General features: G+C 37.2%; 1 pseudogene; it reads left to right on the forward strand.

The window, feature by feature from the left end:
• The first annotated feature begins 7,719 nt into the window (after nucleotides 1-7,719).
• On the forward strand, nucleotides 7,720-8,655 carry LOC124959369 (olfactory receptor 4C16-like; annotated as a pseudogene).
• Nucleotides 8,656-25,057: the final 16,402 nt, after the last annotated feature.

Genomic DNA, 25,057 nt, shown 5'->3' on the forward strand with positions numbered 1-25,057 from the left:
TGAGTCAGGAGGGTTTCAACTTCTACGCCAACTTCAGCATCATTAAAAGGGAAAATATGGCCAATTCTGACCACGTCTACTGTCAAAGGTGATTATTTAATCAATTCAGTTCCTAAAATGCAGAGTTATTTAAAATTCATAGTTTCCAATAAGGTTAATCATGTTTGAGGGTGAGTGGTCACTCCAAAATTGTGATTTGGATGGATATGGTGTCCCAGAACTTTAAACAATTACTTTACTTCACTTTCACACATTGGGTTTGTTTGTTTGTTTATTGGTTTGTTTGTTTGTTTAAGACAGGGTCATTATGTGTTGCCCAATCTGACCTTGAACTCCTTGTCCAAGTAGTTATTTCATTTCAACCTTCAGATGACCAGTCTACAGGTATATGCCACCATGCCTGACTTATTTTCCCAGTTTTAATTTGACTACTGGTGCTTTTGATATATAAAAATATCTTGCATTTTTTTCTTTCCATATGTAGCTTCTTCTTTATTCTGTTTGTGTGTGCATTATTTTTGTTTGTTTCCTGAGACATAATAAAGCTCAGTGGTATCCCACGACTGACACATCAGGAATAATGAGTGTCCTATAATTAATAGGCAATGGGAACATGAGCCCATCATAGGTTTGTTTAATCTTCTCCTTGCATAACACCAACACACACGTGCACACACACACACACACACACACACACACACACACATTCCTATACCCCAATACAGAATTTTTAAACCATGTCTCCTGTCAAAGATGATTTTTCAAAAAATTAATATCCTAAAATGCAGGAACAATTAAAATTCTTTAAATCAGTCATGTTTAAGGATGGGTAGCATTCCAAAATTGCTCTTTGTCTGGTGATTGGTGTCATTCTACTTTTTAAAGTTGATTAACTTTTCCAGTATCTCAAATTGTTTCTTAGATGAACTTACCCAATATCATAATTTAAATTAATATTTTAATATAATTATTAACCAAACCAGTTCTGGAAATTCATACTTTTAAAAACACCTTCATCTGTCTTCCTCTGTCTTCATCTGTCAACTGAGCCTTTTCATTTGCATACTCCATGGCTACCTGAATATCAATGTGAACTCATTATCTTACTATGGATTTTAAGCTCCTCAACCTGAGGCTACATCACTCAGTCAACAGAAATGTATTCTAGGTTTTTCTAGTATTCCTTGCTTTTTGATTTTATCTGGTATAGAAAAATATGGGAAATTGTAAAAACCATGGAATGGGGTGATCATGAGTGCAGATTTTGTTACTGAATTTACTAAGCAGGCAAGCTGAGCAAGCTGCTTAAGTTCTATGAGCTTCACTTTTCTATCCTGAACAATCGTTGATTTCTACATCATGGGATATGTATGCAAATTGAAACTACAACTTATGCAAAGTGACAAACAACATATTATACACAAAAGCAGTCAATAAATATTTGGTGAAATAAAATTATTTTAACACAAACAGTTTTGTCATGAGGTATTGTTTACTCACATGACCTAGCAAAATAAGTGGAAATTAATTTGAAGATTATTTTGCAATCCATGTTCAATGTAATTATTAATCCTCAGAATATTTGCTATAAATCTATTGTCTGTAATAGGGGATGTGTAGAGGCCACTGCTTGGAACCTGTGATTTCAGAATTCATCACTGACTTCCCTAGCTTGTACTTGCAAATAAATTACAAGACCTAGAAAATGTGTCTTCTGCTGCAAGATGAGGCAATATAGGACACTGAGTAAGAACAGAGTCAAGCCCTGATTACTCACTTCCATTTTTACTAATATCACTTTTTTTTCTCATCTGCCTTCTCTACTCCCTGCTTCCCTATGAATGGCTGATTTTTCTCTTTTCCCTGGAACTTTGTTCAGCCTTGAGTACTTAACAGAATAAAACCCTTGTTTTTATTTGATTAATTACTGTGAGGAAGATTTGCTTGCTATTCTTATAGTCAAAGTACAAAACCAAAACTCTTGTGCACTGTAATTAAGATGCTGAGGGGTAGCAAAGTAGGCGAAGCCTTGCAGATAATACTCTATTAGATACTAATGCCTTACAGCATTCCATCTTAAAATATCCCCCCTGGAATATAGAGAGGATTTCCCCCCCCCCAGTTTCCTATGAAAAGGCCACTATCAAAACAGGATGAGCACACCTGACATTAATTCAGAGAATCCTCTAACAGGTGAGTGAGAGATTATTTCCAGCTTTGTGAACAAAGAGTCATCATTACAGAATATCCAGTGTAAATTTGAAATTTAATTCTATAGGTCTCCTGACTATACTGTTGACACATACTCTGGGAAAAGAAGAATTTAGTTTTTAAAGAACCATCTAAGTGACTTCTTTTAGATTAATGTTAATATAGAAAATAGATGAATTAAAAACAAGTTTAAGGAGAAAAAATATCTTTTGAGCTCAACTTGTAATTTATAAACATCAGGCATGTGAAAACCATGGGGAAAAAGAGATGACTTAATTAAAATGTACCATGATTTCTAAAAGTGGAAGAATGAAAAAAAAAAGTCTGTCAAGGTGCTTGAATCAGGTTTCTGAGCAGACTATGTCCTTAATAGGTGAGTGGGTACTAGAAAATGAGACTTCTTGCCTAGTCAGAACTGAGAGAAATGGACATAATGACTTTGACAAGCTACTGAATAATGCCAGCTTGTCCATCTCTGAGTGACAATCTTGAATGCACATTGTTTATCAGTCAAGAATTACTATTCTTTGCTTGTTTCCTAAATGGTATTACAAGAACACAACTTGTAGTTGACACATTTCTGAGACTTATAAGTTGAATCATTATTGCTCAGAATAAACATGATGATGCTTTATAGACTAAACACTATAAAGAAGGTGAAAAATGATAGATGATAGATAGATGATAGATGATAGATAGATAGATAGATACATAGATAGATAGATAGATAGATAGATAGATAGATACATAGATACATAGTAAGATAGATAGATAGATAGATAAAGCATGTGAGGAAGTACCTGAAAATATTTTGGATAAAAAGCTGACCCTTTTCCTCAGTATTTGCTCTTGTCCAGATTTCTTCTGTGTGTTGTCCCATCTACCCTTGCTCATCCATAGTGCTCCTGCACTGTCTATGACATTTCCAAAGAGGAATAACAGTATATTGATGTGATGATATTTGGGGCAGTCAGATAAACAGTGCATGTGCAATGACACTAAATTTTATTAGCTCTTGGCCAGTGAGCAGGAATCTCGGTATTCAGTTTCATAAAGTAAGGAGCACAAGGAGGTTATGGGGGATAAAATATGTGAATAAATGTCAGTTTTCCCACAAAGAATGAGAAATTTTGAATAGAAATGAAGTGAGTGTAGAGATTTTCCAGATATATAGACTGAATCAGAGAGGTTGGGTAGTTTGAGAGAGAGGCCAGAAGGAGCAGCAGAGGCCCTGGCTACCATCTCCCTTTGTAGCAGGAATCACAGGAGACCCCTGGCACTGCCTCCCTCCCTCCTCCATCCTCCAAACAATGCTGCCTCCCTTGCTTTCAGCACTTCTGGTGCCAACCACACCAACAGGTTATCTGCTTATTAATGTAATTGTGACAAAATTTTGCATTCAAAATTTGGTTGTTTCTATCTGAAGCTTTGAGGTGAGTACATTACTTCTTAGGTGATTTATTTTTTGATGCTTGTTTTTGATGATACCAGGGATTGAATGCAGGAGCAGTCTACATCTGAATTACATCCCAAGTTTTTTTTTTTTTTTTTTTTTTTTTTTTTTTTTTTTAATAAAATCTTGACGAAGGGTCTCCCTAAGTTGCCAAGCTGGCCTCACACTTGCAAACTTCCTGTCTCAGCCTCCCCAGTAGCTGGGAATAAACGTGTGCACCAGTGTGCCAGGCATTAAGGACGTGCCTATCACTAGTGACATTTTGTCTCCAAACCATTATGTGTATACACACACATACACACATGAAAGTATGAATTAATCAGGACATGTATAACCTCTTTCTTTATCCTTAAGGGGAAAATATTCATGAGAAACAAGACAAACAAAAACAACACAAACACTTTAAAAAGATCATTTTGTGAGTTTTACATCCCTAATGTCCTACATCCCAACATGATTCTTTGCAAAGTTCAAAATCTTCTACTTCGGGTTGTAGAGTTAATTTACAAAGTTATTTAAAATCGATCGTAGGTTTTTGTTTTGCTTTCTTCCTGGCTTTATAAATTAGGAGCATGTTTATGTCTCTACATACAAGATAGATAGAAAGCCCCAGTGAATTAATGATGTGAAAGTGTTTTGTAATGAGAGCAGTACTACAACAGTGACAAATACTGTTGCAATTCAGAAGTGGTAAAGAGTGGTTAATTCAAAACCATTTAGAGGATACCTACATTGTACAGGTGTTGGTTTGAAACATGGAGAATAATATACTGATAACACCTATTTTCCCAATACTCTTATTCTAGGAAGGATGCTTGTGTGGTAAGCAGTGATGTTATTTTACAAGTTATAAAGAAAGCTTTTAGAGAATAGGAAAAAGAATTTCCTTCATCATAATACAATTATTAAAAGCTGCCTTGGAGATCGTTCTCAGAATATAAATCATGGGAAGGAGTAGGTGAGTAGGAAGGATAGTAGAGTGAAACAAACATTATTACCTCATATATGACTGCATGACCAATGAGATGCTACAATATGTATAATCAGAGAAATGAGAGATTACACTCCATTTACATATGATCTATCGAAATGTATATATGCATTCTACTGTCATGTACAACAAATTAAAAAAAATTTAAAAATTAAAAACAAACAAACAAAAAAGAATGTAAGTCCTGTAGTTAACCAGATGGAAATTGAAAGGCACTCCTAGAAAGGAGACAGCAAAATCGACTTGGATACCTTGCACTCTGTGTTTTTAACATTTGGATCCTTAGTTTCCCCATGATAGAGAACCCACGGGATGTGAACATCAACCTTCAGTATGCTTCCAAAGCAGCTGAACTTAATGTGATGATAACGTAGTTCAGTAAATAATTGGTGATTTGAGAACTATGTTCCCTATTTTCTCAACTGCAGGTTATTGTAGATCACAAAATAAGTTCTATTTCAGAGTAAAATAAATCCTTGAAATATACTTGGGGGCACAGGAAAAGGTTTTCGAAGATACAAAGAAATACATGATGAATGTATTATGGTTTATCTATAACATAAAAGATTGAAATAGGTTTTGGGGCTACAGATGTTGCTGAAAACTAAATATTATTCTGATGCTATTGATTACATATTTGAAAAGGACCAAAAATCATTAAAAAGTTAAATAAATCATATGCATTTATGATGCATAATTTATTTTAAAATATACGTGCAGGAGTAAAAAAGAAATAAGATTTCCCTAAAAATGGATAGGCTAATGGGACTGATGCTATGTACGTATGTAATGAAGAATTCCCATTTCATCTTTCTGTATATCTGTAAAACACCAATTTAAAAAAATTAATATATATATATATATATAATGATTACACACACACACACACACACACACATTTTTACACATTGACAGAGGTGGCTAAAATCTTGGAGAGATAGGCATCACTTTCACTTTGTCTTACTGCCAAAGCCTACTTAGTACGCAAGGGTCAATATTTGCCATAAATCCTTTTGTAAATTGATAAAGGAGAAAATGAGCTTATTGTAATGGTTATGGTGTTGGGACTCAGGTCCTCTGTAGTTAAGACCCTTGACCAAGAGAATATATTAAAAAGGGTTTTGTTTTGTCTTGTTTTTCCTCTCAAAATAACTTCATCAGATACTTTCCCAAGAGTGCCTTTGATTTGGAGAAAATTGTATTAAAGTCTATTGAAATTAAGAGTCACCAAGAGAGAAAAAATATGCAGAAGCAAAATTTTGTGTCAATTTAGTCCATCATAGTATCTGTTTTGATCAACTCACAACTTTCAAAATAATTTATTGGTGTTATGAATGAGATATGGGGAAGACAATAGGTTAAGTGCTTTTTCTGTATTTTATTTAAATACACAGCATTTCTGCTTATGTCTTTACAGAATTTTCCTTCAAACATCATCTTGACTAGAAAGTTCATGATAAGATTTTTTTTCCAAATTTGGAAAAAGAAATCTTTGTTAAAAGAAGTGTATGTACATATTTCAATATCCTGCAGAAAATTTCACCTTTCTCTATATCTATAAAGCACCAATTTAAAACAATAAATAAATAGAAAGACAACGAATAGAGTGGAGGACTGGTAAGTGGGGAGGAAAAGTACCTAGGACTGAAATGGACCAAATTATATTACATGCATGTGGGATAATGTCAAAGTGAGCCCCACTATTATGCACAACTATAATGCACAAGTGAAAACTTTTTTCTTAAGTTGACATTTAAATGGTGAATAATCATTGAGTATGACAGGGATGGAAAGAAATTGATTGAAATCAGTTACTGACTACTGTGTCTCTTTTTAAACCACATCCCCTGTCATTTCTTCTTTTCTGGTGTGCTGCAGGAATGTGAGGTTTGGAACATTAAGATCCTGATCTGGTCCTAACCAAATGACTGGTAGTAACCATCACACATAACCCATTCATGTCTAAATTAAGTTAAAAACCTGAACCATGAAAACATTTAAATATCAAGTAGAATAATGTGCACCCTTTATGTTAGAAATGTCTTTTGGGACTCTGAGGGCTCTGACATTACTTGGCAGAAATGGGAGAAATAAAAATATAATTGGAATCTTTGAGTTGTAACAAACCATGGAAAAGCATTCATTTCAGTTCTTTTTATATGTTAAATACCAAATATTTTAAAGATGCTTGAAGGCTGAACAAAATCATTTTCAAGGTGGCATATATATTGGGAAATATGCAGAGAAGTAGAAATATTATGTAGCTATAAATCATACACATTTTTGTAAATAAGTTTAATAAATATGGAATCTATCATACATAAACCCATGTAAGTAATTATATGGGTTTGAGGGTACTATGTGAATTTACATTTTTATCATGAACTCCAATGGCAATAATACATATCCTAAATTTTGTGTGTTACACCATGCAAGCACACTGCCATGATTTTGGGGGGGCTACGAGGGATTAAACTCAGGGGTGCTCAACCACTGAGTCACATCCTCAGTCCTATTTTATTTAGAGAGAGGGTCCCACTGAGTTGTTTATCACTGAGTTGCTTAGCCCCTTTCTATTGCTGGGACTGGCTTCAAACTCAAAATTCTCTTGCCTCAGCCTCCAGGGCTGCTGGGATTACAGGTGTGCACCACCCTACCAGGCCTGCCAAGTTTTTGATATTGGAAAAAAAATAAAGTAAATATCAATGTGGGGTAACATATAAGGAGCAAAATCATTCAGAATTTTGCCAAAGATAAGAAGGAGTTGTATTTGAAGAATTTTGTAGGAAAGTATCATATTCAAATCTTTATTTAAAAATTACATCCTACTAAGTCAAGTACTGAGGTTGAGGACTCAAGTGTTAGATGACTTATTAAGAAATCATATCTGTAAGGTACCCAAAGATTAATGTTATATTGGCTTTGAATATCTCATAATCATACACAGCACCATGAACTATTTTGCTCAAAATATTCCATAACTTAACAGAACTCCCCATAAATGAAATCCATTCTCTTTTGCAGATAGATCATCTCACACTTGCTCCTTCTCCTCATTCACGAAATGCAGCTGAACAATAATGTGACTGAGTTCATCCTACTTGGGTTGACACAAGATCACTTAGGAAGAAAATAGTATTTGTCACATTTTTGCTTTTCTATTTGGGGACTTTGCTGGGGAACTTGCTCATTATCATCACCATCAAGACCAGTCGGGCACTCGGCAGTCCAATGCACTTCTTCCTTTTCCATTTATCCTTATCTGATTCCTGCTTCTCTACTTCCATAGCTCCTAGAACAATTGTGGATGCCCTTTTGAAGAAGACCACTATTTCTTTCAGTGAGTGCATAATCCAAGTCTTTTCATTGCATTTCTTTGGCTGCCTGGAGATCTTCATCCTCATCCTCATGGCTGTTGACCGCTATGTGGCCATCTGCACTACATGACCACCATGAGCCGCCAGGTCTGTAGTGTGTTGGTGGCTGTGGCCTGGGTGGGGTCCTGTGTACATTCTTTAGCTCAGATTTTTCTTGCCTTGCATTTGCCTTTCTGTGGTCCCAATGAAATTGATCACTACTTCTGTGACTTGGAACCCTTGTTGAAGCTCACCTGTACAGACACATATGTGACCAAACTACTCCTGGTGTCCAATAGTGGGGCCATTTGTACAGTGAGTTTTATCATGCTGATGTTCTCCTACATCATCATCTTACATTCTCTGAGAAACCACAGTGCAGAAGGGAGGAGAAAGGCCCTCTCCACCTGCATCTCTCACATTGTCGTGGTCATCTTGTTCTTTGTCCCTTGCATATTTATATACACAAGACCTGCAACCACCTTCCCCATGGATAAGATGATAGCTGTGTTTTATACCATCGGAAACCTTTGCTGAACCCTCTGATTTACACACTGAGGAATGCAGAAGTGAAAAACGCCATGAGGAATTTGTGGAGCAAAAACTGGTCTCAGATGACCAGTTTTAATCCTAGTTTGGATTAAAATAGAAGAAATAAATCGAAAAATTTATCTTCTAATTGCAGATTTAACAGAATAGCCCCTAGGGGAATGAGAGTTCCTTCAGGAAATGACATGTGTACATGTACACTGATTACTTTAAATGGACTCTATGTAGAAAAGGAGAAAGCATGAGGTGCAAGCAAGTATTCAGGAGTTACTACCTTAAATGTTGTTCACTTCTGTGTCTCTTATTAGCCTATTACCTCTTGTAGAATTTATCTAGTGTTTTTCTTGCCTTTTTTTCACATTGGTGCCTGGTGTTTTCTGCTAGTAATGTTGTTCCACATTCTCAAATCCACAGAGGGGCACCTCTTTCTCTTCCAAATAGCCTTATTTGTTAGATATTTCAACCTCTTATATCTGATTATGTACCTCAACTTTTTAAAAAGGACTGTATTGTAACTCAGTGGTAGTGCACCTCTTGATTCAACACCCAGTTTTGCAAAGTAAAAATTATATATATAAATAGTTGATGTTAATGAACTTTGAAATATGAAGAGATTTCATCAAAGTATGAAATACCAAAGAGAGAATTCTCAAGTTTTTTTAACAAATATTTACTGTAAGTATATGAACTATGAATTTTCCCATAGGAAAAGGCAGAACTGAGGAGACTAACAAAACAAAAAATGGTTTCCAGGGGTTCAGGAGGAGAAGAAAAGTGATTAAGTGAAGGATGCAGCATTTTCCCAAGAGTGAAACTATTCTGTATGGTGCTGTAATGGTAGATGCTCGACAACACGTGTGTCATAAACTCAACCATACAAAGAGTAAAGAGTAACATAATCTGTGAATTTCAGTAAGCATTTATTAATACTGGTTCAATGACTGTAACAAATGTTCCATACCAATGCAAGAGGTGTTGACAGGGAACTGTAAGGAGCAGAGCAGGTATTAAGGATTCTTTGTTCTTTCTGTGAAATTTTCATGTGACCCTAAAACTGCTTTAAAAATAAAGTACATTTTTTTAAAGTTATGCTCACAACAGAAAACCCAACTTTCCATCATAGTATTTTAAAATGCATTATTGGAAATTTTTTCCAAAATTTTGGTATAAGTACATCTTTTATTAACATTGATGCCCTTGAACCATGCAAAATTTTCCCTATAGTGCAAAGTAAATGACACAAATGCCATTATTAAATGCACAATACTATAATTTCTGTGCACCATTTTTTAAATATTGAGAAGTATTAAATATCGTAAGTATTAAATAATTTGCATTAAAATAATTTAATTACTTTCCAGAGGAAGATTTTAGTATGTTCAAATTTAGTTTTCTAAAAAGTTCCTTTACTATGATGGCTGTCTATTTTGCTTTTCTCTGTCTCAATGAATATAGATGAGGATATGATTTTGTAAGTAGTTGAAGACATCAATTATAAAATGTAACATAAGAACTCTGGTGTGTATATAATTATATAGAGACTGCCAGATATAAAAATCAAAGACTAGCCTAGTTGAGAAAAAGATACTTAAAGAATTGTTTCTTCACAATTAATAGAATAAGATCAAAAATCACCAAGTGCACAGAAGGCAACACCATTGACTATTTGACACCCATAGAATGCTCAATTTAACAACAGCAGAGTAACACTATTTTCATCTGTCTTCAAAATGTAAATCTGGATAGATTATGAGATGAGACATAACATTAGTGGATGGATTTTAAGGAGTTTAAAATCATAGACAATATGCTCTCCAATTGCAGGGTAAATAAACTAGAAATCAATGACAGAAGCATAGCAGGGAGTTCCAAAGTTTTGGAATGAAAACACTCCTACATTCCCTTCAGAACAAAGAGAAACTCAACTTTAAAAACAATACACTTAATGAAAATGGAAATACAGCACATCAAAACTTGTTAGCCAGAGCCAAGTAGGTTTAAGAATATATATATATATTTTTATGCTAGGTATTAAACCCAAGGCTTCACACATGCTAGGCAAGCTCTCTACCACTGATCTACAACCCCAATCCCAAGAAGGAAATTTATACTTTAAATACTTACATTAGAAAGAAGAAATATCTGAAATAACTAATAATCAGATAGTATAACCAGCAGTACTGGACAATTCAAAGGAAAGGATCAGTTAAAGATTAATCAAAAAATATGCAATTCAGTGAAATCCTGTTTCTAAATAAAATACAAAGTAGGGCTGGGGATGTGGTTCGGTAGTCAAGTGTCCCTGCATTCAATCCCCAGTACCAAAACAAACAAACAAAGAATATACACAGAAATTAAATATTTTTTTTTAAATTTCAGAGAAAAAAATTAACAAATAAACTGTGACTCAATAAATGACAAGTAGAATTGTATCAAATGTCCTAACCTTATCAAAAGTAGAGTCCTATGAAAGAGAAAGAGAGAGAGAGAGAGAGAGACAGAGAGAGAGAGAGAGAAAATAGTGCAGAAAGTATATTTGAAGGAATGTTTATAATATATCCTTGTTTGATTATAAATATGAGTGGTCAAAAAGAAAGAAAATAAGAGATTACTCAGAAAACTTGAAATGGAACTACCATTTGAGTCACTCCTAGGTTTATACACAAAGGGATTAAAATCAGCATACTACACTGAGGCAGCCACATCAATGTTTATAGCAGCTCAATTCATAATAGTTAAACTATGGAACAAATCTAGGTGCCCTTCAACAGATGAATGGATAAAGAAAATGTGGTGTATATACAGAATGGAATTACTCAGTCTTACGGAAGAATGAAATTATAGTATTTACCCATAAATGAATAGAGCTGGAAAATATCATGCTAAGTGAAATAGCCCATCCCAAAGAACCAAAGGCTGAGTGTTTTCTCTGATAGGCAGATGCTACTTCACAATAACAGGAAAGTGGGGTTGCTAGGGAAGAAAAGAGTTACTCTGGATAAGGTAGAGGGGAGTGAAGGGAAGAAATGGGGCAGGGGGTAGGAAGGATAGTAGAATGAATCAGACATTATTACCCTATGTGCATACATTATTAAAGCAGCAGTTTAATTCTACATCATGTACAACCAGAAGAATGACCAGTTATAGTCTTTTTATGTATGATATGTCAAAATGCATTCTACTGTCATGTATAACTAATTATAAAATTTTTTGAAAAAAAGAAAGGAAAAGTAAGTCATACATATGTACATGACATTGAAAAACTGAAAATCTAAGTAAAAGGACTAATCTTAAAATTAGGCCAAGAAAAATTCATATTGTATTATATTATATACAAAGGAACAAAGATAATAATGATGGCTTACTTCTATTAGAAACTGGGGAGGTGATATTCAAAAGAAAAGCACATTTAAAGTAAGGAAAAAAACAATGTCAATACAGAATTGTGTATTAATTAAAGACAGCCTGCAAAACTAGCTACAACAATGACCTTACCTACTAATCAAAAGCAGAGACACATGACCAAAGAACTATACAGTTTGGAAGAGAAGACACACCAGATGGAAATTCAGAACTCCAGGAAAAAATGGAGAGAACTAGAATATGTAACTACACAGTACTTTTCTTCCTGAATTTTTTATATACAGTTGACCACTTAAAGTTCAAAACTAAAGAATGGTTTGTAAATTTTAAATCACACATGACAGACAAATATGTCAATAAAAGCATAAATCCCAAGTATAAATGGAATTATACCTTTTAAATTTCTTATATTACATATTGAGTAGTTTCCTTTAATTCAATATAAAATTTAATAATTCTACATACAATATATTTTATACAAAATGTACTTAATTCTTAATATTATGTTATTTATTAACCATCACAATAATATTTTATTATAATCTCAAAGACTATAAAAAACTAAAAGAACAGTAAGGACAGATGCCATTTTAAAGCCAAAAGTAATCTGGTATCTAGCTCAGCTTGCAAGGAACTGGGCGTCCCCATTCTATCTTAACAAAAGTCAATATATGAATAAGCTTAAAAGTCAACTCTTCTTGGATCCATAGGAGAAATGAGGTTTCAAGTCACAATATTACTCTAAAATGGGAGAGAGTGAAAGAAATGGAATCACAGGCTTCTGCTAGGGCAGAAGGCTCTGCATTAACAATACTGTTGTAGGAAAGCATCAGAAATTAACTGGGACATATTGGGAGGCTCAGAGTAGACAAGAGATGAACTTCAGGGGCATCTCCTGTGAGTTTTACCAGCTGAAACACTGAGGAGTTCCCACTTTAAGCATTTGAGGAAATTCCCTTGTCCTCCTGTCAGAAAGATGATAAAGGAACCAGTTTGAATACTGGAGTGAATTCTGTCTGCCTTGACAAGGTGTGCCTTCTGGAAAAATTAGCTAATAGGCTAACCTGCTGGGGTGTTATCAGAGCCAACTGATCAAGGGATGGAAACATCCAACTCTAGCCCCATCAGCCATCCAGTCCAAATCAGAAGGGGGGCTATGAAGCACTTGTGAACCACAGTCCATGAAACAGGCTCACTGCTACACTGAGACCTGTCATGAGGCTATAGTATGCTTCTCCTCCCTGGCAACTTAGCCCACAGTGCTAAAGAGATATTTATATGCCTATAGAGAAAAATTTACACAGTGTAATAAGTAAAAGCAAAGCAAAACAAAAACCAAGAACACAGTTTAAAAGACAATGTAGACAGTAGAACCAGAACCAGATTGGCAGTGATGTTAGTATTTTCAAACCAGGAATCAAAACAAATGTGATTAGAATGCTGAGGTCTTTTAGTCATTTCAAACTCTTAGAACATAAGAATAATAGACTGCAGGGCTCAGATATCCATTTCCAAGAATTCTGAAGACTAGGAAAATTATTTTTAAGGTGCCAGTTTACTTGGTTCCTGGGAGGGACATCTTGCTGGTTTTCAGATGTTTATCTTCTGCCATGTCCTCTTATGGCAGAGGGCACAGAGGGAGGGAATTCAGGCTCCCTCCTCTCTTGTTTTTGGGGCACCAATCCCATGCTTGAGGACTCGGCCTTCACAACTGAATACCTCCTTAAGACTTCATCTCCTCATGGAATCCTGATGGGGTTAGGATTTCAACATGTGAGTTGTGAATTCATGACATTCTGTCCATAGCAAGGTTCTCATGGATAAAGCACACAGACTGAAAGAATAGATGAGAAATGTAAGAAGGAATTGGCAGGCCTGGTATCTAGTTCCATGAAATTTTTCTTGAATCCTGGACACACTGAGATGGATCTATTGATTATATGCATAGTGGATGGACTTCAGTCTTTGTCCATAGGAGACATTCTGATCTATAGGTGATTCTAAGAACTGAATTAGGCCTTGTTCTAAAACTGGGATAAACCTGTGACCTCAGTGCCTACGGCTTGTCCTGGAGACTGAATCTCCAGATAGGATTGTGGGTCTGTGGTGACTGGTTTGGAGCCTAGCTCTACAGGGGTTATCCTGGAACTGTAGTTCATAGGAGACATTCTGTCTTTGGAGTCTGCTGAAAAGAACTTGGACACTAGGTATTCTGGAGTTGGCATAGATCCTAAATACCAAAGGACCTTGGACAATATACCATCCTGGAGCCTGAAACTGGTATGAGCTAGGCATGTAGACTGGGTACATATAGCCTAGGGCCAGTCTGATATTAGTCTGTTACCTGGACTTTGAAGATTGGCCTGAAGCCTGAGACCACTGAGGCTAGCATGCATGTTAGCTGATCTGGAGGTTAGTTCCCTTGGGGACAAACTGGAACCTGGGTCAAAAGGATGGTCCATGAACCTGAGATTCTGGGAACTGGTCCAGGAATGGGAATTACCAGGACAAGAATGGCTCCTTAATCTATTGTTTGTGCAGGGGCTGGCCTTGAACGTGAGACCATAGTGACTGACCTGACACTGACTAAACATGGAGCTGTATGCACAGCACCAGTGTGGTTCCTGGGGCCAGGGGGACGATCCTGGACTAGAACCTGGGGTCATCGGATCCTATTTGGCAGGAGGGAGGTCTTGGAAGTTCAGACAGTGGGTACCATCCTGGAGTCTATATCTGCAGGGTTTGTCCTGCACTCTGATTCAGTGATGATTATGTCCTTATGAACAGGGTCACAGGACAAATCTGGTGCTGGAGTGGGCCTGAATCCTGGTGCTATCAGACAGACTTGAATTTGGGGCTGCAGAATCTAGCCTGGCAATTGGGCAGACTTGGAAGTTCAATCCATGGGTGCCAGCTTGGAGCTTGTATAAGAAGTGTCTGCTTGAAGACTGAGTTTGTAAGAACCAGCCTGATGACTAAGATCCTGGGACAATTCTAACACCTGGGACCATGGTCAGTTTTTTGGCGTATTTGGTCTAGAGCCATGGGCTAGTAGAGTTGGGCTAGTAGTGAGGCAGGCCCCAAGAACTTGAAGGCAGACCTAGAGTCTGGGCCTCTGGTGCTGTGGTGAGCTAGGGGTTAGTCCACAGGTACTGGGAATAGATTCTGGTGCTAAAAGAGTCTGCACAGCACTAGATTTTACTGAGGCAGGCCCCACGTAGGGGTCTATGGCCAAGTTCAGTGCTCACTTTCCTCGTCTTTCCTGACTGAGAAGTATTGCTCTTCATGCTTGGGGTTGGGAAAAAGAGTGATTCAGAGAAGGTAAAACCCTACTTCCTGCCTTTTCCAATTCATCTTTTCTAATGTCTGTGTTACACTCAGATGTTACAAAAACTCACATGGTGTCTGAACTCTTGTGAAAGGATATATGTACGTTGACAGTTGTTCAAATTGATATTTCTGTTGGGGGAAGAGTGCTAGAAGTTTCTATTTCATCAATTTCATAAAGATAACCTCAATTTGAAACTTCTGATTGGTAAAAAAGATTATTAAGAATCACTTACGGGCCCACAGGCAGCTTCAGGGACCAGGACAGGGCAGCCATGGACTTCCCCAAGCAGCCTTGCTCCCACCGCAGCAGGCTCCTTTCACGGCCAGCTTCTCGGAGCAGACCACCCAGTGAAAGCCTTTCTACACAGAGTCAGCCAAAAGTCCCGGAGCCAGCGGTGAGCTCTGGCCTGCAGGCAGCCTCTGGGAGAAGGGCAGGGCAGCCAGAGACTTCTACAACACCCCTGTTTCCTCCAGCGGCAGGCTCTTTCCATGGGGTGATCCAAGATGGTGGACTAGAGGGTGACTGCATCTCCTGTCGTTCCAGAACCCAGGATTTAAGAAGTGGAGTCATTGAGAGACTCAGACTAAAATAGAGCCATGTGGTGAGTCTCCCCCACTGGGTGAAGCTTGGCCAGGGCAGCAGGACTGGACAGGGGTGGCTTCTCAAAGCAGGGCAGGGCAACTAGAGTCTTCCCCAGGTAGCCCTGCTCCCTCCAGCGGCGGGCTCCTTCCACATGGCCACCTTCTCGGGGCAGGACCCCCAGTGAGAGCCTTTCTGCACAGAACCAGCTCCAAGTCCTGGAGCCAGCGGCAAGCTCTGACCCACAGGCAGCTTCACAGATGAGGACAGGGCAGCCAGGGACTTCCCCAAGCAGCCCTGCTACCTCCAGCGGCAGGCTCCTTTCATGGCCAGCTTCTCAGAGCAGACTGCCCAGTGAGGGCCTTTCTGCACAGAGCCAGCTCCAAGTCCTGGAACCAGTAGCAGGCTAGGGGCAGCTTTCTTCGGAATCACTGCATTATCAAGTTCCTCCAAGACTTCAGGCTACTGAAGGCTGGGAGGTGATACACTGGAAGTCTACAGGGACACTATAAGTCAATAGAGGAAATCTGCAATATCTCAGAGTCCCACTGACATCTGATCAATATGAGAAAACAAGGGAAGAAAATGTCCCCAAAAACCTAGATACTATATCAATAAAACCCAATGACAGCACAGCAGAAGAAATGTCAGAAAGGAGTTCAGAATGTACATAATTAAAACAATCAGGGAAGCAAACAAGGAGATGAAAGAGCAAATGCAGGCATTGAATGAGGAGATGAAAGAGCAAATGCAGGCATTGAAGGAGGAGATGAAAGGGAAAATTCAGGCATTAAATGATCGCACCAACCAACAGGTAAAAGAGCAAATACAGGAAGCAAGAGATAATATCAAAAAAGAGTTAGAGATACTGAAAAAAAAAAAAAAAACAGAAATCCTTGAAATGAAGGAAACAATAAACTAAGTTAAAAACTCCATAGAAAGCATAACCAATAGGATAGAATACCTGGAAGACAGAACCTCAGACATTGAAGACAAAATATTCAACCTTGAAAACAAAGTTGAACAAACAGAGATGAAGGTAAGAAATCATGAACAGAATCTACAAGAATTATGGGATATCATGAAAAGGCCAAATTTAAGAATTATTGGAATTGAAGAAGGCTTAGAGAAACAAACCAAAGGAATGAACAATCTATTCAATAAAATTATATCAGAAAATTTCCCAAATCTGAAGAATGAAATGGAAAACTAAGTACAAGAGGCTTAGAGAACTCCAAATATACAAAATTACAACAGACCCACACTAAGACACATTATTATAAAAATACCTAACATACAAAATGAAGACAGAATTTTAAAGGCCATGAGAGAAAAGAAGCAAATTACATTCAGGGGAACCAATAAGAATATCAGCAGATTTTTCAATCCAGACCCTAAAATCTAGAACGGCCTGGAACAACATTTACCAAGCCCTGAAAGAAAACGGATACCAACCAAGAATCTTATACCCAGCAAAACTTACTTTCAGATTTCACGACAAAATAAGATCATTCCATGATAAATAAAAGCTAAAGGAATTTACAAAAAGAAAGCCAGCATTACAGAACATTCTCAGCAAAATATTCCATGAGGAAGAGATGAAAAACAACGATGCAAATCAGCAACAGGAGGCGCTAGCCTAAAGGAATAGCCAAAAAAAGGAGAAACCAAATCATGTCAAAAAACAAAAATGAGGGGGGAGATCCAAGATAGCAGACTAGAGGGAGGCTGCATTCCTTGTCACTCCATAATGCCAGTTTCAAGCAGAGGATATCTGTTTCTCAGTGAGGCAGTTTTTGTTGCTGATTGATTCCCCTGGTGTTTACCCATTTGTCTGCTGTGATGACCTGCAGTCTGCCAGCATATCGATGCCTTTTTTGAGAGCAGATTGCTCACTGTCAAGCATCTATTATCCGCCATTTACCTGCCTCTTGCCTGTCCATCACCTACCTTACTCCTATCCATCACCCAACGCTCAAGGTTCACCTCCCGATCGTCTGACAACACTCAGCAAACTGATCGCCAACTACCAGTGGAGCACCAGCTGCCTGCTGCTGCCTGGAAGTTCACTGTTACAGTACCTGCAGGTTTGATTACACATGGCTGCTGCCATTTTGAGACAACAGCCAGGCCCCGTAGGACCCCTGGCTGGACTGACTGAGCCCCATCTCCAGGATCCCTTAGCCCAACCCATCACTCCCTGCCTCTGGGGCCCTCACATCGACTGACTGCTCCCTGCAGCCAGGACCCCCAGACCAACTGCTGCGCCCTATCACCGGGCCCCCAGACCGACTGATTGCACCCAGCCTCCAGGATCTCACAACCACACCAAACACACTGGACCTCCAGGACCCCTGCCAGACCAACTGCATCCCATCTCCAGGACCTCCAGTTGACCACGTCCACCCCTGAGCTGCAGCTCCCCATTTGCCAACACATTTCGAAGTCAGAGGGGCCATCTTGGATAATCCTGGAAGCCTTAGCTCCGATCTTTGGGTGGGAAAAATCCCATTCTGCGACCCCTGCTGGACTCTTGAAGCTCATTGTGAGGTACCTTTCATGCATCAGGCTACTGACACTGGCAGGTTTCATTAGTATATGACGGTTATACAGTAGATTTTCTTTTTTCTCCTTATTTAAAAAATTTAAGTTTATATTTCTTTACTTTTCTTGCTCTCTTTTCCTTTTGTTTACCTGTTCCCTCAGATTCTCTTTCTCCCTTTTTTGCATGCTAACATCTGATTTCTTTTGATTACACTCTCACCCTTTCTATTTTCTAGAACTTCTGTATATTCTTTTCTTATCCCATTAACAGCCACATTCTACATCCCTCTACATCCTCTTTGTCCTCCATTTGAAACTGCAGATCTTATTGCAAACTTGTTTGTTTTTCTGAAGATAATATTTGAACTTATTTTGTTTATTATGACAATTTTGTTATTGTCCCCATAGGGGTTATTTGGTCTAGGATTGCACAGTGTCTGATTTGGACACTGCTAATATTGATCTCCCCTTAAAGAAAGGGTTTTGGAAACCTATAGGGCCACTATAAGCCTATAGGGGGAAATCTGCAATACCCCAGATCTGCACTGCTAGAGGGAAAGATACATGAACAACATGAAAAAACAAGGGAAGGAAATGATCCAAACAAATCTAGATTCTATAGTAATAGAATCCAAAGAGAGTGTGTTAGAAGAAATGTCAGAAAAGGACTTCAGATTATACATGATTAAGATGATTCACAAAGCAAAGAATGAGATAAGAGAGCAAATGCAGGCAATGAATGATAATACAAATAAGCTGAAAGAGCACCTACAGGAAGCAAAAGATCATTTCCACAAAGAGATAGAGATTCTAAAAAAGAAAATAAAACAAACAGAAATCCTTGAAATGAAGGAGACAATAAACCAAATAAAAAACTCAATGGAAAGCCTCACCAACAGACTAGACCACGTGGAAGACAGAACCTCAGACAATGAAGACAAAATATTCAATCTTGAAAATAAAGTTGCCCAAACAGAGAAGATGGTAAGAAATCATGAACAGAATCTCCAAGAACTATGGGACATCATGAAATGTCCAAATTTAAGAATTATTGGGATTGAGGAAGGCACAGAGATACAAACCAAAGGAATGAACAACCTATTCAATGAAATAATATCAGAAAATTTCCCAAATCTGAAGAATGAAATGGAAATACAAGAGGCTTACAGAACACCAAATGCACAGAATCACAACAGATCCACACCAAGGCACATTATAATGAAAATGCCTAACCTTCAAAATAAAGTTAGGATTTTAAAGGCCACAAGAGAAAAGCATCAGATTACATATAGGGGGAGACCAATATGGATAGCAGCCGACTTCTCAACCCAGACTCTAAAAGCTAGAAGGGCCTGGAACAACATATTTCAAGATCTGAAAGAACATGGTTGCCAACCAAGAATCCTATACCCAGCAAAAATAACCTTCACATTTGAAGAGGAAATAAAATCTTCCATGATCAACAAAAGTTAAAAGAATTTACAAATAGAAAGCCTGCACTACAGAATATTCTCAACAAAATACTCCATGAGGAGGAAATGAAAAACGACAATGTAGGTTAGCAAGGGAGGAACTACCTTAGAGAAAAACCACTCAAAGGAGAAACCAAGCCAACTTAAAAACCAAAAATAAGCCAAATGACTGGGAATACAAATCATTTCTCATTAATAACCCTGAACCTTAATGGCCTAAGTCATCAATCAAAAGACATAGACTGGCAGAATGGATTAAAAAGAAAGACACAACAATATGCGGCCTGCAAGAGACTCATCTCGTAGAACAAAATATCCACAGACTAAAGGTGAAAAGATGGGAAAAAACCTACCACGCACATGGACTCAGTAAAAAAGCGGAGGTTTCCGTCCTTATATCAGATAAAGTGGACTTCAAGCCAAAGTTAGTCAGAAGGCATAAAGAAGGACATTTCATACTGCTTAAGGGAACCATAAATCAGGAAGACGTAATGATAGTAAATATTTATGCCCCCAAAAATGGTGCATCCCTGTACATCAAACAAATCCTTCTCAATTTCAAGAATCATATAGACCACAATACAATAATTCTGGGTGATTTTAACGCACTGCTGACACCATTGAATAGATCTTCCAAACAAAATCCAACCAAAGAAACAGTAGAACTCAATAACACAATCAATAACATAGACTTAATAGATATATATAGAATATTCCATCCATCAACGAGCGGATTCACTTTCTTCTCAGCAGCACATGGAGCCTTCTCGAAAATAGACCATGTGTTATGTGACAAAGCAGCCTTTAGGAAATGCAAAAAAATAGAGATACTACCTTGTGTTCTACCAGATAATAATGGACTGAGAGTAGAAATCAATGACAAAATAAAAAGAGAAAATATTCCAACAATTGGAGACTAACTAATATGCTATTGAATGAAATATGCATAACAAAAAACATCAGGGAGGAGATTAAAAAATTCTTAGAGGTTAATGAGAACAATGATACAACATATCAAAATCTCTGGGACACTATGAAAGCAGTACTAAGAGGAAAATTCATTGCATGGAGCGCATTCCAGAAAAGAATGAAAAGTCAACAACTAAATGACCTAACATTACAGTTCAAGGTCCTAGAAAAAGAAGAACAGAATAACAGCAAAAGTAGTAGAAGACAGGAAATCATTAAAATCATAGCTGAAATCAATGAAATTGAAACAGAAGAAACTATTCAAAACATTGACAAAACAAAAAGTTGGTTCTTTGAGAAAGTAAACAAAATAGACAAACCCTTAGCCACACTAACAAAGAGAAGGAGAGAGAAGACTCAAATTACTAAAATACATGATGGGAAAGGAAATATCACGACAGACACCACTGAGATACAGAAAATAATGAGAAGCAACTTTGAAAATCTGTATTCCAACAAAATAGAAACTAGTAAAAACATGGACAAATTTCTAGAGACATATGCTCCTACCAAACTGAACCAGGAGGACATACACGATTTAAACAGATCAATAATAAGCAATGAAATAGAAGAAGCCATTAAAAATCTACCATCCAAGAAAAGCCCAGGACCAGATGGATTCTCAGCTGAGTTCTACAAGACATCAAAGAAGAACTTTCAATACTTCTTAAAGTATTCCAGGAAATAGAAAAGGAGAGTACCCAACCAAACTCATTCTATGAAGCTAATATCACCCTCATACCCAAACCAGGGAAAGACACATCAAGGAAAGAAAATTTTAGACCAATATCCTTGAGGAATATAGATGCAAAGATCCTTAACAAAATATTGGCAAACCGTATCCAAAAACAGCAAGAAAATTGTGTACCACGATCAGGAGGGGTTCATCCCTGGAATGCAAGGATGGTTCAACATTCATAAATCAATAAACATAATCCATCATGTCAATAACTTAAGGATAAGAATCATATGGTTATTTCAATTGATGCAGAGAAAGCGTTCGACAAAATACAACACCCCTTCATGCTCAAAACACTAGAAAAAATAGGGTTAGTAGGAACATACTCGAACATTGTAAAGGTTATTTATGCTAAGCCCATGGCCAACATTATTCTTAATGGAGAAAAACTGAAACCATTCCCTTTAAAAATGGGATCAAGACAGGGATGTCCTCTTTCACCACTTCTATTCAACATTGTCCTCAAAACTAGCCAGAGCAATTAGACAGACTAAAGAAATTAAAGAGATACGAATAGGATAAGAGCAACTTAAGCTGTCACTATTTGCGGATGACATGATTTTATATTTAGAATATCCAAAAACCTCCTCTAGAAGACTTTTAGACCTCATCAATGAATTCAGCAAAGTAGCAGACTATAAAATCAACACGCATAAATCTTAAGCATTTTTATATGCAAGCGATGAAACAGCTGTAAGGGAAATGAGGAAAACAACTCCATTTGTAATAGCGTCAAAAAAAATAAAATACTTGGGAATCAATCTAACCAGGAGGTAAAAGATCTCTATAATAAAAAGTACAAAACATTGAAGAAAGAAATTAAGGAAGACCTTAGAAGATGGAAAGATCTCCCATGTTCTTGGATAGGCAGAATTAATACTGAAAAATGGCCATACTACCAAAACTGCTATACAGATTCAATGCAATTCCAATTAAAATCCCAATGACGTACCTTACAGAACTAGAGCAAGCAGTCATGAAATTCATCTGGAAGAATAAGAAACCCAGGATAGCTAAAGCAATCCTTAGCAGGAAGAGTGAAACAGGGGGTATCGCAGTACCAAAACTTCAACTGTACTAGAAAGAAATAGTAATAAAAACAGCACAGTATTGGCACCAAAATAGACAGGTAGATGAATTGTACAGAATAGAGGACAAGGACACAAACCCAAATATATACAATTTTCTCAAGTAGACAAATGTCCCAAAATATGCAATGGATAAACAATAGCCTCTTTAGCAAATAGTGCTGAGAAAACTGGAAATCCATATGCAACAGAATGAAACTAAACCCCTATCTCACCCTGCACAAAACTCAACTCACAATGGATCAAGGACCTGGAAATCAGACCAGAGACCCTGCATCTTATAGAAGAAAAAGTAGGTCCAAATCTTCACCTTGTTGGCTTAGGATCAGACTTCCTTAACAGGACTCCCATAGCACAAGAAAGAAAAGCAAGAATCAATAACTGAGTAGATTCAAACTAAATAGATTTCTCTCAGCAAAGGAAACTATCAGTAATGCGAAGAGAGAGCCTACAGAGTGGGATAATATCTTTGCCACTCATACTTCAAATAGAGCACTAATTTGCAGAATCTATAAAGAACTCAAAAAACTCTACACCAAGAATACAAATAACCCAATCAACAAATGGGCTAAGGATATGAACAGACACTTCACAGAAGAAGATCTACAAGCAATCAACAAACATATGAAAAAATGTTCACCATCTTTAGTCATAAGAGAAATGAAAATCAAAACTACACTGAGATTCCATCTCACCCCAATTAGAATGGCGATTATCAAGAATGCAAGAAACAATAGGTGTTGGAGAGGATGTGGGGAAAAAGGTACACTCATACATTCCTGGTGGGATTGCAAATTAGTGCAGCCACTCTGGAAAGCAGGGTGGAGATTCCTTAGAAAACTTGGAATGGACCCACCATTTGACCCAGCTATCCCACTCCTTGGCCTATACTCAAAGGACTTAAAATCGGCATACTACAGAGATACAGCCACATCAACATTCATAGCTGCTCAATTCACAATATCCAGACTATGGAACCAACCAAGATGCCCTTCAATTGATGAATGGATAAAGAAACTGTGGTATATACATAAAATGAAATATTACTCAGCCATAAAGAATAATAAAATAATGGCATTTGCAGGCAAATGGTTGAAATTGGAGAATATCATGTTAAGTGATATAAGCCAATCTCAAAAATCCAAAAGACGAATGATCTCACTGATAAGTGGATGTTGACACGTAATGGGGGGTGGGAGGGGGGCATGAATGGAGGAAAGAGGGACTGTATAGAGGGAAAAGAGAGGTGGGGGGAGTAGGAAAAAAATAATGGAATGAATCAAATATCATTACTCTATGTAAATGTATGAATATGCAAATGGTATGCTGTTACTCCATGTACAAACAGAAACAACATATATCCCATTTGTTTACAATAAAAATAAATTTTTAAAAAATGAGTCAAATGACTGAAAATACAAATCATATCACAATAATAACCCTGAATGTTAATGGCCTGAACTCATCAATCAAAAGACATAGACTGGCAGATTGGATTAAAAAGAAAAATCCAACAATATGCTGCCTGCAAGAGACTCATCTTATAGAAAGACATATTCATAGACTAAAGGTGAAAGGATGGAGAAAAACATACCATGCACATGGACACAGCAAAAAACCTGGAGTATCCATCCTCATTTCAGATAATGTGGACTTCAAGCCAAAAGTAGTCAGAAGGGATAAAGAAGGACATTACATACTGCTTAAGGGAAGCATAAATCAGCAAGGCATAATAATCATAAATATCTATGCCCCAAACAATGGTTCATCCACGTACGTCAAACAAATCCTTCTCAAATCCAGAAATCAAATAGACCACAACACAATAATACTAGGTGATTTTAACACACCTCTCTCACCACTGGATAGATCTTCCAAACAAAAATTGAATAAAGAAACCATAGATCTCAATAACACAATCAACAATATAGACTTAACCAACATATATAGAATATACCATCCAACAAAGAACAAATACACTTTCTTCTCAGCAGCACATGGATCCTTCTCTAAAATAGATCATATTTTATGCCACAAAACTACTGTTAGCAAATACAAGAAGATAAAGATACTACCTTGTACTCTATCAGATCATAATGGATTGAAATTAGAAATAAATGACAGAATAAAAAACAGAAACTTCTCCAATACCTGCAGATTAAGTAATACGTTATTATGTGATGAATGGACAACAGAAGACATCAGGAGGGAAATAAAAAAAACTCTTAGAAGTAAATGAGAACAAAGACATATCATATCAAAATCTCTGGGACACTATGAAAGCAGTACTTAGAGGAAGATTTATTTCATGGGGTACATACAACAAAATAAGTAGAAATCAACAAATAAACGACTTGACACTACAGCTCAAAGCTGTAGAAAATGAAGAGCAGACCAATGAAACAAAAGAAA

Source organism: Sciurus carolinensis, chromosome 11, assembly GCF_902686445.1.
Source record: "Sciurus carolinensis chromosome 11, mSciCar1.2, whole genome shotgun sequence".
NCBI lineage: Eukaryota > Metazoa > Chordata > Mammalia > Rodentia > Sciuridae > Sciurus > Sciurus carolinensis.